The 10,107-nt window shown below is 52.7% G+C and overlaps 1 long non-coding RNA gene across 1 annotated transcript; it reads left to right on the top strand.

The window, feature by feature from the left end:
* Nucleotides 1-1,635: 1,635 nt before the first annotated feature.
* On the top strand, nt 1,636-6,303 carry LOC141374700 (uncharacterized). The gene is made up of 2 exons (XR_012381783.1): nt 1,636-1,749; nt 5,246-6,303. It is a non-coding gene; the product is annotated as an uncharacterized lncRNA (long non-coding RNA).
* The last annotated feature ends 3,804 nt before the right edge of the window (nt 6,304-10,107 follow it).

Here is a 10,107-nt window from a genome sequence, read left to right as displayed (position 1 = left end):
CAAATCAACCATGACAGAAGAATAGAGAGAAGAAATGCTCCCCAGTCACTCTCTGCTTCCTGTGGGTGCCTCCCAATGTCTGAGCTAAGCAGGAGCCAGAGGTCAGGGAGACTGCATCGGGACAGATGTGTGTGGATGACACGTGGCGAGCACAGCTCCTTGGAGCCATCCACAGGGTGGGAGGAGATGGAGGGCAGCCTCTGTCCCTGACCTCCCAGTGGCCTCCAGCAGCAAGCATGTGCCCTTTCCGAGGTCTAGCTCAGAGCTTCCACCTGCAGCCCCAACCTGGGTGCCATCAGCCACCTCAGGGCTGCCCACCAGCCCCATCACACTCCAGCAGCAGTGGGGGATGGAGTGTATACTTGGGCATTTGACCAGGTGCAGGAAGGCAGGGACACTGGAGTATGCGCCTGTTCCTCTACAGTGGTGACATCACCTGGTGACATCACTGGGCTGGCCCTGCAGGTGGAGGGCGTCAGAAGTTCAAATAACTCATTGGGGAGCGGGGAGAGGGATGGCGTCAACAGTAGGGGCTGTGCCAGGAACACTCCTGCTGATTATTGAAGGGGCCTGGGCGGGAGGACAAAGCCTTGTGCAGCTGTCTGAGGTTGTGACCCCAGCTCTGTGCTCAGGAAGGGTCTGTGCACAGTTGGGCTGTCTCTGAGCGTGTGAGTGTGTTGGGGGGTGGTGTGCCTGGGCCCCAGCATGTGGGTCCACATGGACACTGCAGGTAAAGGGCATCAAACTCTCCACAGGTGTATACTTTCAGCAGAAGGGCTTGGGGCCATTTTCCTTTTTTACAGAGGCAAGACCCCACCCCCTGTCATATTTGGGCGGGAGGTCAGCCCCCACCTGCCTTCTGTAGCCCAGGGGCATCCTATCTACCCTCAGGCCATTTCCCTCCGCTCCTGCCTCCAGCCTCTCTCCTCTACTAGGCCAGGGTGGGGGCGGGGGATGGGGGGTAGGGGGGCTGCAAAGCAGAAGTCCACACCCACACCCCCTCGGGAGCTCTGAGAGCTCCCTCTGCCGCAGAATAAAGCCCAGAGTAGGGAAAGGCACAGGGAGCAGACAGCTGGCCATCCTGCTGCTCTGAGGATGCCCTTCCACGTCCCCTTGAACCCATAGGGCCAAGGTGAGGAGTGGCGGTGGTGGCCTCCACGGCCTGAGCGTTGCCCCCGCTTCCCCTCCCCCCATGGCAGCCCCCCACCCCCCCACCCCGCCTTTACTGTCTCTTCCTTCCCGTAAAGCTCGGCCCCACAGCCCCAGCTCCCCTCGCAGTCACGGTTGTCCCGACTTTCCCAAGGCCCCTCCTGAGATGTCACCTTGGTCTCCCCTTCCCTTTGCCTCAGGGACCTGATGGGTTACCTCCGTGCCTCTTGCAGGGAGAGGCCAGGCCATCGCCCCAGGGTGGCACTGCTGGCCGAGGCAGGTTCCGCGCCAGGGCCCGAACGGACGGACGCAGGGGCGCGCTCAGGCCGGGTCAGAGCCGCCTGGCCTGGGCGCCTGGATGTGAGCGGAAACCCACATGTGCACAGAAGCCACTCGGGGCTGACCGAGCGTGGGGCCGCTCGGCTGGGTGGAGACGCAGCGTCAAGACCCGCCCACAGGGGGCCCCGAGGCCCCGAGGCCCCGAGGCAGCGGTTAACGTGGGCAGTGACTAAGGCTGCCAGGGGACACGGATGGCAACTGTGCGGGACACGTTGTGGGCAGGAATATCAGGCGCATCGGCGCGGGGACCAGGGCTCTAGGGTGAGCGGTTGCCTACTGACGGGAGGCCGGGAGCACCCGCTTTTCTCTCGGCAGCCGCGGGACACTCCCCAGCCCCGCCCCCACACTCCCCACCTCTCACCTGCTTCTTCACCTCTGGTGGTGCAGAATGGCAGACCGGAGGGGCTTAGAAAGACTGAAATCCTGTGTGCGCTGAGAAGCAGTGACAGGGGGAAGATGAACAGCTTGGGATGGGGCAAGCCTGGGGCCGGAGGAGAGGACCAGGGATCAGAGAATGAAAGCAGGGCCTCTCCGGGAGGCTTTTATCCGCTTGGAGAGACACGGTCAAGATTAGTATCAGTTGGGGGTGCAGGCCTCTCTTTGAGCACAGCAGTTTGCCAACATTCCGGGCTCTGAGGACCCAGGGGAGGTGACCCTCAACAGGCTGTTCTGGTGCTGCAGGTTTAGGACCCTAATAGGGAGGCGCCCTGTATGGCCCAGGCAGGGCGATCTGCAGCTGCTGCTTCTGCCTCCCGGGAGAGGAGAGCCCGCACCAGAAAGACAGGAAACAGCCGGGATGGGGTCTCCACCTGGGTTTGCGGGGCTGGTGCTCTGGTACTCCCACCCTAGCTCACAGTCTTCCAGCCTCCTTGCCTTACTCCAAGATGCCCAGCCTACCAACGGGGCAGGAAGCACACAGTGACCAGGAGTCAGCCCAGGGAGGAACCTGCCCTGGCCACTGACTGTTCACCTCCCCAGCATCCCCAGGGTCACTGTCCTGAACAGGCTCTGGGCTCTCCCCCAATGCCCGCCTCACCCCTCCTTCATCTTCCCACCTTTGGTCCAGGACCTTTTAGGCTCCCCTCCAACAGCTTGGAGGGACTATCCCTGGGAGTGGCAGTTCACAGAGTGTGTTCTTTTTTACAATTTTATTTATTTATGAGAGACAGAGAAAGAGCGAGCGAGTGAGGGGAGGGGCAGAGGGAGAAGCAGACTCCCCGCTGAGCAGGGAGTCCCATGTGGGGCTCAATCCCAGGACCCTGAGATCATGACCTGAGCCGAAGGCAAAAGCTTAACAGACGGAGCCATGCAGGCGCCCCACAGGAGTGTGTTCTCTGGCTCAGTGACCCACAAAGTCCCACGTAAATGGAAAAGGCTGTGCCCCTCACCCACCCCTCTACTCACTGCCAACTCTTCTTCTCATTTTCTAATGAGGATTCACTAGATAAAAGGCTATGAGAGGTTCTGCAGCAGATAAACACATTTGATTGACATGCAGCATTTTCTAGATCTGTTTCATCACGGGGTCCTTTATGATCCAACACATTTTGAGAAAAGCTAACTAAAATATAGGTCTGACCATTTCTTCCTTCAACACGTACGTGCCCTCTTGCACCGGTCCTTTCGGGCCCAGACAGGCACCCTATTGATCTTCATCATCCCTGCCTTGCCTTCAGGACACATTCTGAGCCTGGCCCTGAACTCTCAGCCCGGGTTCATCTTCCACCACATCCGTCACACAGGCCCACGGCCTGGCGTCCATGCACTCTCTAAACACAGCGTGAGTTGTAGGCCTCTGAGCCTTTGTTCCAGCCCTTCTCCAGGGCCCTCTCCCATCTCTTCTTCCATCCATTCCATTCTAACTCATCAATGAAATCTCAAATGCTGCCTCCTCCATGAAGCCTTTCTTGATCTCACAGTCAGGATGACTCACTCCAGATGGGCACTGCTTCTTGCCTTCGGCCACGTACTCTCCATCTCCCTCAAAGAGTATCCTTGAGGGGAGAGTTCCACATCTGACTTGATCCTTTATCCCTCCCAATTCCACCTCATCCTGACCCCCCACGGGGCTGGTCTAATGATATTTCTATCAAGCAATCAATAGATTGACTGTTGAAATCACTGCTCCCACCTCTCCTTACCTCTGTGAAGAGCCACAGCAGGCGAGGAAGAACACATGTCTGGAAGTTCCTTTCACAGGAGCTCCGGGATTATGGTGCTGTCATGTGCAGGCTGCAAGGGCTCATATTTATCAGGGTAATGAATGTTGCCGATTACACGGGGGGCTCATTAGAACCATGTATTTAATGAAGTACAACGCTCAGCCCTGAGGTGAGCCATCATCTAAGGAACTGATGAAGCTGTGCAAGGGTCAGCAGAGAGCTGGGACCCTGAGGGCCGGCACAGAGTCCTCAGTGAGGGGTGGTGAGAAATGGGGATGGGAGAGAAACAACAGACAAAGAGCCCAGAGAGGAGAGAGGAAAAGTCACCAAGGAATCCTGATGTCCTCTGGTTTTGTCAGACATTTTTTTTTTACAGAAATTTATTTTTTTTTAAGATTTTATTCATTTGTCAGAGAGAGAGAGAGAGCACAAGCAGGGGGAGTGGCAGGCAGAGGGGGAAGCAGGCTCCCCGCTGAGCAGGGAGCCCGACATGGGGCTCAATCCCAGGACCCCAGGATCATGAACTGAGCCGAAGGCAGACGCTTAACCAACTGAGCCACCCAGCCGTCCCTTGTCAGACATCTTTGGGAACATACAGGAAAGTGCTAGAACAATATAGTACACCCCTCTGCGTGCGCTCTGCTCTGGTGAAGTCAGTGGGATAATGCGTCCTGCCCTGAGGACTGTGGTGCAGGGCCAGGTCCCTAGAGTAAATGGTAAGGACAAGCCACGCGAGTGCTGAGGGGGGCAAATCCCCCACAATCTCTCAGGCTGACATGAGCCACATAGGAGCATTTGCCAGCTGCAGAGTGCTACACGTGAGAAGTGACAGGGTGACAGGGATGGAGGAGGAGAGGGCAGGGGAGAAACTTTGACCCCACCTACCCTCCACTATCAGCCCTCCTCCAATCACAGCCGTGTGCATGGAGCCTCCCCTTTCCTGGGTGGACTTTTCTGAAAATGAGCTTGTGAGCCCAGATGTCTTCTCAGGCCTTGCTGGGGTGTCCTTGGAGCAGCCACATCATTGGCACCGTGAGCCCAGCCCCCGGATCAGGATCTGCACGTCCCTCAGGATCCCCTGGGATATGTGGGCAAAGGTGTGAGAAGAGCTGATCTCAGGGGCCATCCAGCCAGTGTGACCCCTCCATCCATGTGATGGGCTCCTTGAGGTGCAAACCCATCTTAGGCATCTTGATTCTCTCTGCCCTCCCCAAAACGCATGCACGTAAGTTAGCCCTAGGCCTGAAGGGAGATCAGTGCTCAGTAAAGAAAGAGGAAAGTAAGTGAGATCAGGTAACAGGTGTTCGCACTTTCTTGGGGTCTGAAAAACCACGGTCACTCTGATTATGGGAAACTGTAAGCTGTAATCAAATACTTGCGCTGGCAACTCCACTCTCCTGTCACCAGCTGCTAGAACTCCAGCTGGACAGAAACCCAGGTCCCTCTTTGCTCAACTAGAAGAAACGGCTGGGCTTGGTCTTACCCCTCTGCCAGGCGGATGAACTTCTGGCTTGTTTCAGAGCTTGGGAGAACATCGCCCGCCCCATGTAAATGCACGCTGAGAGCCGCCAACTCTTGTCATGCTCTCATTACAGGTCTTGGGACTCCGACCGGAAGAATCACACTCCAGAGAGGCAGCTGTTCTCCTCTGCAGGCGGAGCCTTTGCCTGACGTCACTGGAGCTGGAGGCAGACGGTCTCCCGGACAGCCGGGCCCGACGGCCGTGCCCTTCCCAGAGAGCCACCTGCCACAGCCTGACAGATTGACGTAAGGAAGGTGGAAACGGTCTGTTCCTGGCCTTGTCCCACCAGCGGAAGAGGACTGAGAAATGTGTCTGGCCATGGTGCCACAAGAGAATGCATAAGTGGCCAACTCGCTTACTGGAAGAGAAATGACCTAATCCACCAAGCCAGCCCGAGTCTTAATGGGAAGACCACGCAGTAGGGTAGGAAGGCCGGCAAAAGGGCCTTGTCTGGGCCCGGGGCCCTGGGTGCTGAGGGCCTTCGGCCTCATGCCCTGGAAGCAGGAGGGTCCCAGCAGTGGTTCTGAAAAACCCCACTTCTTAAGCCAAGAACCAACCTGGAAGAGCGAAATGCACCCAAGAAGGGATGAGGCTTAAAATGAGAGTGCCCAGCAGGAGCCCAGACTGCAATGACCTGGCCGGCCTGCCCCCCTTTCAGACGGAGAGAGCCAAGGAAGTTTCTGTGACAATGAAGCCCACCAATGTGCTCTGTAGAGAACCTCCATGCCTCTCCTTTCTTCATCATGCCAATAATATCCATTTGTCACTGATAAATAAGCAGAAAGGAGAGCTAGAAAGCCCTCACTGTGCCACACACAGCCATGGCGTCAGAGCGGATGCCGTGCGGCTGTGCGCGGGAAACCCTGGCGGCTGCAGGGGCAGAGGCTTTAGGTTCCTCACAAACTCCTGGGTGGCACACAGGTTGCTGGTCCAGGGACCACACTTTGAGTAGCAAGGCCCTGCCAGATATTCAAAAAATATGCCTGTATATGTGATGTAATGAGCACTGGGTATTATATAAGACTGATGAATCCTAGACCTCTACCTCTGAAACCAATAATACGTAATATGTTAATTAATTGAATTAAAATGAAAAAAATAAATAAATAAAATAAAATGCAAATGTTCTTACCCTCCCCCAAAATATGCCTCTATGTAGATTTTTCGTTCTAAGAATTTTCCAGAGGGTACATACTATTTTGCAACGTGACTCAATAACTTATTATGACTTCCTTTACATGTAAAAAAAATACTTCAATAAGAAATTGTAATGACTACACAGAATTCCAATATAGACAAGTTCCAGAATTTAGCCCCTCTCCTATTGTTGGCCACATGGGTTGTTTTCAACTTTTTTCCCTTATAAATAGCACTTGCAGAGGTAAATCTTGTGACTAAACCTTATCATACCTCCTAAACAATTTCTTTAGAATTTCAATAGGTAAAAATAAAAGACATGCAGAATTTGGGGATTTTCCATAGAGATTACTAAACTGCCCTCCAAAAAGGTTTACCAACACACACAGCCACCAGCAATGTACCAGTCACTCTCATTTAAAACAACTCTCCAGGGGCGCCTGGGTGGTTCAGTCGTTAAGCGTCTGTCTTCGACTCAGGTCATGATCCCGGGGTCCTGGGATCGAGGCCCGCATCGGGCTCCCTGCTCCACGGGAAGCCTGCTTCTCCCTCTCCCCCTCCCCCTGCTTGTGTTCCCTCTCTCGCTGTGTCTCTCTCTGTCAAATAAAGAAATAAAATCTTTAAAAAATAAAAATAAAAATAAAACAACTCTCTAGACAAATAGAATCAAATGACAGCTTCTGGCTTCTGTCTCAGCTTTTGTTCCATGAGGAAAGTCATACATTTTCCTAGTGAAAAAGCAGAGATTCTCATTCTCTCACATTTATCCATTACCTACCATGCAAGGAGGTGTTACAATAGGCACTGGAGAAGCACAAACACATTGTAGTAACCATCCACAGAAGAACTAAGACCCAATAAAAATGGTCTGTTGTCCCCAGTTTTCCCCAAATACTCTTCTATCCTGAGAAAGTGTCTTCCTTAGAAGAGCTTACTGAGCCAGTCTATCTGTTGCCCTAGATTTGTCCATGGGGAGCCTGAAGCCAAACAACATGGTGACCAACCCAGGGTCTCGGATCTCTAGGAAACCAGCCCAGGGGCTTGCCTGTCCACCCTCTCCCACTCCCACCACACCAGGCTGGCACCCCTCGCAAGGGCACATCTAAGTCCTCCCCCGTCTTCCAGTGGGAAGGTTTCCTACATGCTTATTGGTGAATCTCGCTGAGGTGCGAGGCTGTGTGGGGTGCTAAGGGTGGAGACTGCCAGGGAGGGGGCTGGAGGGGCCTGCGCTATGTCAGGCAGCTGAGGGGGCTCAGGGCTGTAGGAGCCAAGGAGGAGTATTGAGCTCCCCAGTGACTGTGAGGATGAGGAGGACCTGTACCGCCAGTGAAGAGAGCAAGCCAGTTAGAGGTCTTCACTCCAGAGCAGAGCCAGGACCGGGACAGAATCAAGGCACAGCCAGGAGGGGAGCCTCAGAAATGCAGCCAAGGCTGGCCGAGAAGGCCCACACCTGACATGGTGGGGAGGGAAAGCAAGGTGTCCAAGGAGATGGGACATTTCCCCCTGGATATCACAGGGAATAGAAAGAGCAAGTTTGGGGGCAGAGGCTAAGAGAATAATTTGGGACATGCCGAATTTGAAGTTCCTCTGGGACAGCCCAGTGGAAATTCTTGGTGGAAACTTAGACAAGGGGATCCAGAAAAGTGGGTCACTGTGATGGTTAATTTTATGTGTCAGCTTAACTGGGCTAAGGGTTGTCCAGGTAGCTGGTAAGACATTGTTTCTGGGTGTGCCTGTGAGGGTGTCTCCAGAAGAGACTAGCATTTGAATTGGTGAACTGAATAAAGCAGATTTTCCTCTCCTGTGTAGGCAGGCATCATCCAATCCACTGAGTGCCCAAATAGAACTGAAAGATGGAGGAAAGGCTAATTCACTCTCTGCTTGAGCTGAGACACCCATCTTTTCCTGCCCTTGGACATCAATGCCCCCAGTTCTCAGGCTTTCAGACTCAGATGGGAAACTCGCACCACCAGCCCCCTGCTTCTCAAACGTTCAGGTTCAGACTGAATTATACCACTAAGCCTTCCTGGTTCTCCAGCTTGTAGATGACAGATCGTGGGACTTCTCTGCCTCCAGAATGGCATAAATCAATTCCTAGATAGATAGATCTATCTCCTACTGGTTCTGTTTCTCTGGAGAACCCTGACCAGTACAGCCACTTACCCTCTATGAGTCCCAATGACCTCCTATATAAAATGAGACCCGATAGATAGCTGCTCTAGGAGCCCTTGGCACCCAAATGCCTGGTATAGCAGGAAAGGTGGGTGGACATAGCCCAGGGAAAGAGCAGCTGCAGAGCAAGCAGGGCTGAGCAGAAAGTCCTGGCCCTCCAAGGGTTTCTAGGCATTCAGTGAGCAGGTGGGAAAGTACCCAGGAAGACAGGTTGCAGAGGAAGGTCAGAAAGAGGACAGTAGATACATAGCAAGGAGCTATCACCAGAGCTGAAGGAGGCACATTGGCTTTAAAAGACCCATTAAAACTGTAAATGCAGTTTCCTCTTGATCCACAAATCTATTTCTAAGGACTTGCCCTTCAAAACCACTTTTATGCACATGCTTGAATATGCTGGCAAAAATATTAATATTTTTTGTAAGAGAGAAAAATTGGAGGCAACCCCAGTGCTTAAGACAGCACCTGGCATGCAGTAGCGCTTTGTACCATTCATTCAATGAAGAACAAACTCAATTTCATTAGTAGGACTATTGATTACTTAAATTATGGGAAATCCATTCCGTGAGAACTCTGCTGCCATAAAAAAATCAAGTAGACTTATATTCAGAGGTGTCAATGGTATACTGCAAAGTGAAAAAAGCAAATCACCAAATATTTTGGATAAGCGTGGGCTCCTTTCTGAAAATACTTCTGTGTATATATGCATCTATACCTATGTATTATACATTTTACAGGTACATTTATGTGCAAGGGGTTGGTCCAGTGCTCTCAGGTGGAAACCATCAGGGATGAGGGAAGGAGGGAAGGGCAAGGGAAGAAGCCAGGCAAGGTCATGGGCCCAGCCTCACCTGATCCCACCAGCAGCTCTGGCACATGAATGACACCACAGAGCTGCCCACCTCGTAGCAAGGAGGTCAGGCTTTTGAAACTGTATTATTCAGTCATTGATCGGGGGCTGCCCCATGGGATGGGCAAGAATTTCCAGACATTGCTGGATGAGGCAGATCATTTCTGCTGAGGGTGGTTCTTCAAAAGAGGGTGCAACTCTGAACCAGTAGCAGCTCGGCTGGATACACTGGCTGGAGGAAGAAAATCTAGACAGCACCAGCAGTATCTAATACAGGTATGAGTGCTTGCATGTGTGTGAATGTGTGTGTATCTGCAGATGCACAGAAAATAATCTGGAAGAATGTACACCAAGGTATCAAGCAAGAGTGGTTATCCCTGAAAATGGAAATCAGGGTCAGAGGAAGGCAATGAGAAAAGAAAATTGTGTATTTCACTTAATATACTTCTATATTAGTTGCATTTTCCTGTAACCAGCATGTGTTACATTTGTAATAAAAAACAGTTAAAAGGTGCAGACAGGCCAAGCCATCTAAAAATGGAGCAGAACCCCCATGGGGTGCATCATGAGAGCTCTCTGACTACAGGTGCTGGGGAGTCAGGGCACAGGAACACCAGAGAACCATAAAATTGAGTGAATGTCAAGCAAGGGGTGCAGAGAACAGAGCAGGCAGCCAGGAGCCACACCTCCAGGGCAATGCGGGGACCGTCAGCGAAATCTCCCTTCCCAGGGTTGAGACTCTCCATCTCACCTGGTTCCCAGCACTGCCTCTGTAATGA

Source organism: Callorhinus ursinus, unplaced genomic scaffold, assembly GCF_003265705.2.
Source record: "Callorhinus ursinus isolate GAN/ISIS: 27379988/994484 unplaced genomic scaffold, GSC_fseal_2.0 scaffold20, whole genome shotgun sequence".
Taxonomy (NCBI): domain Eukaryota; kingdom Metazoa; phylum Chordata; class Mammalia; order Carnivora; family Otariidae; genus Callorhinus; species Callorhinus ursinus.
Note: the sequence above shows the minus strand (reverse complement) of the source record. Positions and strands in the feature narration are given on the sequence as shown.